Source organism: Cervus elaphus, chromosome X (assembly GCF_910594005.1).
Source record: "Cervus elaphus chromosome X, mCerEla1.1, whole genome shotgun sequence".
Lineage (NCBI taxonomy): Eukaryota > Metazoa > Chordata > Mammalia > Artiodactyla > Cervidae > Cervus > Cervus elaphus.
In genome coordinates, this window is record NC_057848.1 from 149444189 (window position 1) to 149452019 (window position 7831).

Below are 7831 nucleotides of genomic sequence, written 5' to 3' on the forward strand. Positions count from 1 at the left end.
CATCAGTAATCTTCCTTTCTTAGTGCCTTTAATTCTTCTTACATCATAGACATTTACCCATGCCAAATATGCTCAAATAGTCCTAAAACAGAAATTCATTTTTCAGCCAGTGCCACCATATATTGTTTTTCCTTTAATATCAGGTTCTCAAACACAGAAATCTACTCTTGCCATTCATTCCTCAATCTTCCGCAACTAGGGGCCAACTCCCAACATTTTAAATACACTCTGAAATCAGATGAAATCTAATGCCCAATCCAATTCTATTCCAAAGGTCTACTCTACCACCTCATTTATTAATTTTGTTCATAAGAAATTTCATATTATCGAGCATTGTATTATAAAAGTTATTTAATGGAAAAAAGGAAGCAGAGTGCTAAAAAGAGTTTTAAGAGCATCAGATAAAAGTTCTCCTCTTCTATAAGAATTTTAAATAATAAATGTTTTGCTTAATATATGTTGTTGGTGTTCAGTCAGTAAATCGTGTCCAGCTCTTTGTGACCCCACAGACTGCAGCACACCAGGCTTCCCTGTCCTTCACTATCTCCTGGAGATCACTCAAATTCATATCCATTTAGTCAGTGATGCTATCTAACCATCTCATCCTCTGCTTTCCTCTTCTCCTTTTGCCTTCAATCTTTCCCAGCATCAGGGTCTTTTCCAATGAGTCAGCTCTTCACATCAGGTGGCCAAAGTATTAGAGTTTCAACTTCAGCATCACTATGGCTTCACCCACTTTTCTATCCATCTACTATCTACCTTTCACCTGAGATACTCATGAGTCATTTCCATCACAAGTACTCTAAATAAAGAAAAACAAACAAACAAACAAACAAAAAACTAAAGCATGACCATAATGGAAATCATGGTGAAAAGAGATTGCATAAATTTGGGAGCTACTGGTGGGAGGAAGTGTAATTGGATCCACTGAATTTTTTGAACAGAACTGTTAGATGATTAAGAAGGCTTATGGGAAAAGTGTAGAGAAACAGAATGGAATTTGTCTCCAGCAAAAAAAAAAATGAAACTAAATCTATACCAGAGATGGAACATTATAGGAAGGGAAATTGAAGGGAGAAGTCTAATACCATATCAATAAGACATATCAAAGAAGTATAAGAAGGAGCTATAAATACTGAATGACTTTTAAGTTTCAGTACCAAGTGACAGGGCTTCAGGTGGTGCTAGTGGTAAAGAACCTGCCAGCAAATGCAGGAGACATAAGAGATGTGGGTTCGATCCCTGGGTCTGGAAGATCCCCTGGAGGAGGGCATGGCAACCCACTCCAGTATTCTTGCCTGGAAAATTCCATAGACAAAGGAGCCTGGCAGGCTACACTCCATGGGGTCTCAAAGAGTTGGACACGACCAAAGTGACTTAGCACTCATGCACCAAGTGAGAACATGCTAATGATCCTATTAAGTTGAACTGAGGGTTCATGTTATATGAATTTTGATTACCAAAAATATGCTGAAATCCTAACCCCTGGTACCTGTGAAGGTGACCTTATTTGGAAATAGTCTTGGAGGTATCATCAAATTATGATCAAGTCATTAGGGTAAGCCGCACTCCAATATGACTGGTATCCTCAAAAAAGAGGAAAGCACCATGGAAAGACAGAGACACACAAGGAGAAGGTCATGTGATAACAGAGGCAGAGACTGGAATGACACAGATGGCAAGCCAAGGAATGGCAAGGACAATAGCAGTCACTAGAAACTAAGAAGAGACAGGAAGGATTCTTTCCTACCAGTAAATTTCCACTGTTTTAAATCACCCAGTTGTGGACTTTATTGCAGCTACCGTAGGAAACTAATACACTTGATAATCTTAGTTTCTACTTGGTAAATGCTATGTTTGGGAGGCCTTTGAAACACCCATGGGGAGATGTACAGTAGACAGTAAAAACACAAATCTAATGCTCAGGGGAATAGTTCAAGGTTAGAAACACGGCTCTGGGAAACTTTGATATATCGGCCATAGTTAAGTCATCCTATAAGAAGGGCATAATATACTGCATTAATCAAGGTCATTAGTGCTAGCTGCTGTTAATATCCTCCAAGTCTATCATAATATAATTAAGCTTTCCTATTCACTTCACAGTTGAAATAGGTTTTCTGAAGGAAGCCTTCCCTGTGGTGGCCAAGTGATCCCAATCCTCACATTCTATGGCTCCACTACTTTTAAGGGACCTCTCAGATTCTTCACTGGGTTCTACATGCAGGAGTTTGAAGAGCAGAGAGTAGAATCGTGTGAGCTATTGTATGAACCAGGCTTCTCCACATTCCCCTAGCTAGAACTCAGTCGCTTGCCCTAAACCTAAGTGCAAAGGAGGCTGGGAAATGTAGTCTCCCTGTTTAATCAGATGACCACAGCTGCAGATTCTATCATAGATGGACATAGAAATAAATGTATGCAAGATGGAAATTGACCTTCATGCCTTAGCAAGTTCAGACAAAATTCTATTACTTTCAGAGGTGAGAGAGAGCAAGACTATTTTTGGCTATGTAAAATTAAAGTACAGCAATATTTGTGTTGAACTTTGAAGAGACTGTAGGATTTGAACAATGACAGAAGGAAAATGCCTTCAGGAAGAAAAGAACTGAATGAACAGAGCCACAGAGGCAGAGGATCCCAGGATTTCTTCTGAAAATAGCATTTGGCCGGTTTGGTTAGCACATGTAAACCAGAATCCAGTTAAAATGGAAACAGGACATTTATCTATCACTAATTCTTGCCCAGATCAGTAGCAGACTTACCCTTTCACTTTACCTTTGCCAAGGGGATTTAAAATTCTGCAGACTCTAATTTACTAAAATTTACTACTGAAGTGAGAGTGACAGGTATTTCTTTCCACTTCTCAGTATGGGACCATAGTTTTATTAGAATGCTTGGCCTCTGAGCTCAGCAAGGAGCATGTTATAATTAGATGAGTATTACAATGGAGACTCTGTTAATGGGATTTTTGAGATGTAGTAAAAAAGAAAACCTATAAGAGTATCTCCATTACACTCTATATAAGTGAGAGAAACCTGTCTTAGGAGACCACTAAAGAAATCAGCAGGAGTTAGTTAACTGAAGGTCAAGCAAAATGACGTGATAAGCCTTGGGGGATACTGTTAAAGTAATCATTGTGAATAAGGGACTGGCTGACTGTCGAGGTGCCCATGCACATTTCTAACATGAAAATGAAGATGGGAATTAAAACAGCAGAAATGGCCTCTTTGTTTTTGTATAAGCTTGAATACCTCCTATCAATAAACAATATTAAAATATATTTTTTCTATACATGGACATTGTGAAACCATGGGACCTCCTATAATGGAATTGTTCCATACATAGTATCTAAAATGATGCTTCCTTGAGGTCAAGTAGCCCCCTGACTACTTTTTTCAGTGTATATATTTTTTCTGAAGATATTGAAAAATATGCCCATTGTTAGAAAACTTAGAAAACAGAAGATAAAGCACCTAAAACACCACAAGTTAGGAAAACTCACTAACTCTTTTTATGTTTTTCTATTTCTTATTTGTCAAGATCTTATTAATGTACCCATTATAATAATGTATATTTATTTTTTTACCCAGTAAAGTAAAATAAAAAAAAGTGAAAATGTTAGTCACTCGGTTGTGTCTGGTACTTTTCATTAAATATTTTGGATTGATTGGTCCTTTTTCTTCCTTTTACTTAATCTTGGAAAGATCATGTAAAACATCCTTAAAAATAATTACAGAAACTTTAATCTAATCAGTCTGAAATTCCTCTAAGGGAAGTTAAAGAAAATGAAGTCAATTATTTTGTGCTTATTCAGCATAAGTCTGTACTGTCTTTGTTCAGGTAAAGAAAATCATATTTCCAGAGAAGAGGAGATACAAGTAGGACAAGGGAGCCTGTCACATAGGTGGAAGCCTTTCTTCTCAGTGGGTCTGCAAGTTGGCATTATAGTTCCCTCTGACTGGGGGTTTCTCTAAACACCTTGTAGTTATGAGAGGGCAAGGTGATAAAGGGCAGGGAATATATAGGGACTTGATCACTTCTTTGAAGATTTCTACCTCAGAAACTAGACTAACTGGAATAAGACTCGCTGCTCAGAACCTCTGACCTCTCCAAATATTCAAGTCCTGTCCACAGATAAAAATGGTCCCTCCTATATGGATTCATAAACCAAAAAGGTATATGCTTTCCCTAGCATATAGCTATGAGAAAACACAAGCATTTGGTCCTGGTATTCAAAATGACATGACTTTAGGATTTCATTCTGTACAGTGTTTGTTATAATTTAGAGTGCCAGAAGAAATTAAATAACAATATTGTGTGAGTGTGTTTGCTCAGTCACTCAGTTGTGTCTGACTGTTTGTGACCCCATTGACTGTAACCTGCCAGGCTCTTCTGTCCACAAGGATTTTCCAGGCAAGTATACTGGAATGGGTTGCCATTTCCTCCTCCTGGGGATCTTCCTGGCCCAGGGATCGAACTTGCAGCTCCTCTGACTCCTGCACTGGCAAGCAGATTCTTTACCATTGTACCACCTGGGAAGCTCAAATAACAGGACTGCTGCAATTAAATGTTGTGCTTTTGACCTAGCACGAAATGAGCAACTAAACTAGGAGAAAGGACAGCTAGGTGTTATGAAGGTGAAAAAATACTGTTCCATTGCAGGCATTCATCTCATTAATAAGATGATTAGATTGTGAGTCACATTCGACTATTGTCTGTGTCCAAGAGGACGCCTTCTTCTACCCGTTTGAGACTTGGATGTTATTTGCATAGGACTAACACATAAAAAAGTAACTATACTAAAAACAAAATTTTCTTATTTCTTAATGTCTTTCTAGATATAAAATGTAGGAGAAGGAAATGGCAACCCACTCCAGTATTCTTGCCTAGAGAATCCTGTGGACAGAGGAGCCTGGTGGGCTGCTGTCCATGGGGTTACACAGAATTGGACACAACTGAAGCGACTTAGCATGCATGCATGCCTTGGAGAAGGAAATGACAACCAACTCCAGTGTTCTTTCCTGGAGAATCCCAGGGACGGGGGAGCCTGGTGGGCTGCGTCTTGGGGTCACACAGAGTCGGACACGACTGAAGCGACTTAGCAGCAGCAGCAGCAGATATAAAATGAAGAATGTACAAAACACACAAACGTTTCCTCATATGCTGTCTTCAGCCATAACCACGTATGAAAAGTAGAGTCTTGGGACCTCCCCGGTGGACCACTGGTCAACAGTCCACACTTCCACTATGGGGGGCACTGGTTCAGGTTCCGTCCCTGGTTGGGGAACTAAAATGCCACATGCCTCCAGGTGTAGCAAAAAAAAAAAAAAAAAAAAGTTGAGTCTTAATTTCAGTAATCAATTGTTCACATGGACTCAGGAGATTTTACTTCCAGTTTTAGAAGTAAAGGTTTGAACAGTAGATTGAGACATCCTGCTGACCTAAGTTTGAATGGTTAAATTCATATATGTTTATATATTCTGATTGGAAGGTAAAAAATGTATCGTGCTTGCATCAAATCAGATGAGAAAGTTCTTGTTATAAAAAATGATAATAACGTACTTGGAAATGAACAGAATTAAAAATTGAAAATTATTTAAGTATGTGATATACATATATGATTCTTTGCACATAACTATGCCAAAGAGTTGCATGAGATTGGATCAACATTTAAAATATGACTCCTGTCAGACTATAAATGGTCTTTGACACCAAATTACTTTAGCTGGTGAATGTTAGAATCTATTTTTTATTTTCTGCTTTACTTACATATTTTTTTTTACTAAAATGTTTTTCATTTTGGTGTTGTTTTATTTTTTTTTTAACTTAAAAAATGAGCAAGTTCTTTGCTAGTCAAATCAATTCCTCCTTTTCAAATCAATTACTCCTTCAAAAAGGACATAAGGAAGGAGATAAAGAGTGTGAGAAGGAGGGAAGATGGGGAAAATTAAAGATGAGACTTGAAAGCATTACCAAAATCCTCATTTGACCTTATTTTTTCTTCTGGTGTCATGAGGTCCTCCATAACTAATGGCACTAAGTGCCATTGTTCACAATTTTTAGGACTGTACCTTATAAAATTTTTAAAAGAAATTTCAAATATGTCCTTTGAACAAATAACCATGACCATTTCTCCTCCGGTAGATATAAACTTCCAATTCCAGAAGACCAAATAAAATCAAGTAGATTTAAATGGGTGTGAAGAAAAAACCATGGTAACAAAAGAAAAGAAATGGTATGATGCCCAGTGAAACAAGTGATCATGGAATGTTGGAGCTACACAGAATGTGATTGAGTAAATTTGCCAATTAAAGCATATTTCTCTGGTCCATTGATCTCATAATGAAATTACATACTGTTCTTCCTCTTTTTAATTTAATCACTTAAACACAGGCTTCTTGTACCTCTATATCCTCCTAGATTCTCTTCCTTTTGGGTTTAGTCCTAAATAATGAGAAGTTTCACATATTCTGAAAACTTCCCTTTACTGTCCCACCTCATCATCCTCCCTCAGTCTGTTTCCAAGTTCACATCTTTAAATATCTGTTTCTAAAATATTTATTCAAAATTTTCTATCAGAACCACATTATCTTAACAATAGGATACTTCTATCTCACCCAAAGCTTTACTATTACATCTTATATGTCCATTATGGTCAATATTGGACATTTTATTAATTCCACCAATGCCTGATTTTATAGATGATGCCAGGTTTTCCATTTCCTAATTTTCATTTTCTAATTTATTGTGTAATTTTGGGATTATTTCTGATAGTACTAATTTTTACAATGTGAACTATTTGAGGAAATGTTTTCAGTTTTAAAAAGTCAGAAAAGCAATTACATGGATGATGCGTGGCCAGAAAAAATTTTCCCTTCTTTTCTCCTAGCTTCTCTGGCTGGTCTAATAATTAAATTGACATAAAACAGATTACCAGGAGAAAAACAATTAATAGGAGTAAAAGCTTATGTAGAAGAAACAGAGTATGTAAAACACAGAATATGTAAAGCTTATGTAAAAGCAACAGTTAGAACCAAATATGGAACAACAGACTGGTTCCAAATAAGGAAAAGAGTACATCAAGGCTGTATATTGTCACCGTGCTTCTTTAACTTCTATGCAGAGTACATCATGAGACATGCCGGGCTGGATGAAGAACAAGCTGGAATCAAGACTGGCAAGAGAAATATCAATAACCTCAGATATGCAGATGACACCACCCTTAAGGCAGAAAGAGAATAAGAACTAAAGAGCCTCTTGATGAAAATGAAAGAGGAGAGTGAAAAAGTTGGCTTAAAACTCAACATTCAGAAAACAAAGATCATGGCATCTGGTCCCATTAATTCATGGCAAATAGATGGGGAAACAATGGAAATAGTGAGAGACTATTTTTGGGGGGCTCCAAATTCACTGCAGATGGTGACTGCAGCCATGAAATTAAAAGACGCTTACTCCTTGGAAGAAAAGCTATGACCAACCTAGACAGCATATTAAAAAGAAGAGACATTACTTTGCCAACAAAGGTCCATCTCATCAAAGCTATGGTTTTTCCAGTGATTATGTATGGATATGAGAGTTGGACTCTAAAGAAAGCTGAGCATCGAAGAATTGATGCTTTTGAACTGTGGTGTTGGAGAAGACTCTTGAGAGTCCCTTGGACTGCAAGGAGATCCAACCAGTCCATCCTAAAGGAAATCAGTCCTGAATATTCATTGGAAGGACTGATGCTGAAACTGAAATTTTAATACTTTGGCCACCTGATGTGAAGAAGTGACTCATTGGAAAAGACCCTGATGCTGGGAAAGATTGAAGGTGGGAGGAGAAGGGGATGACA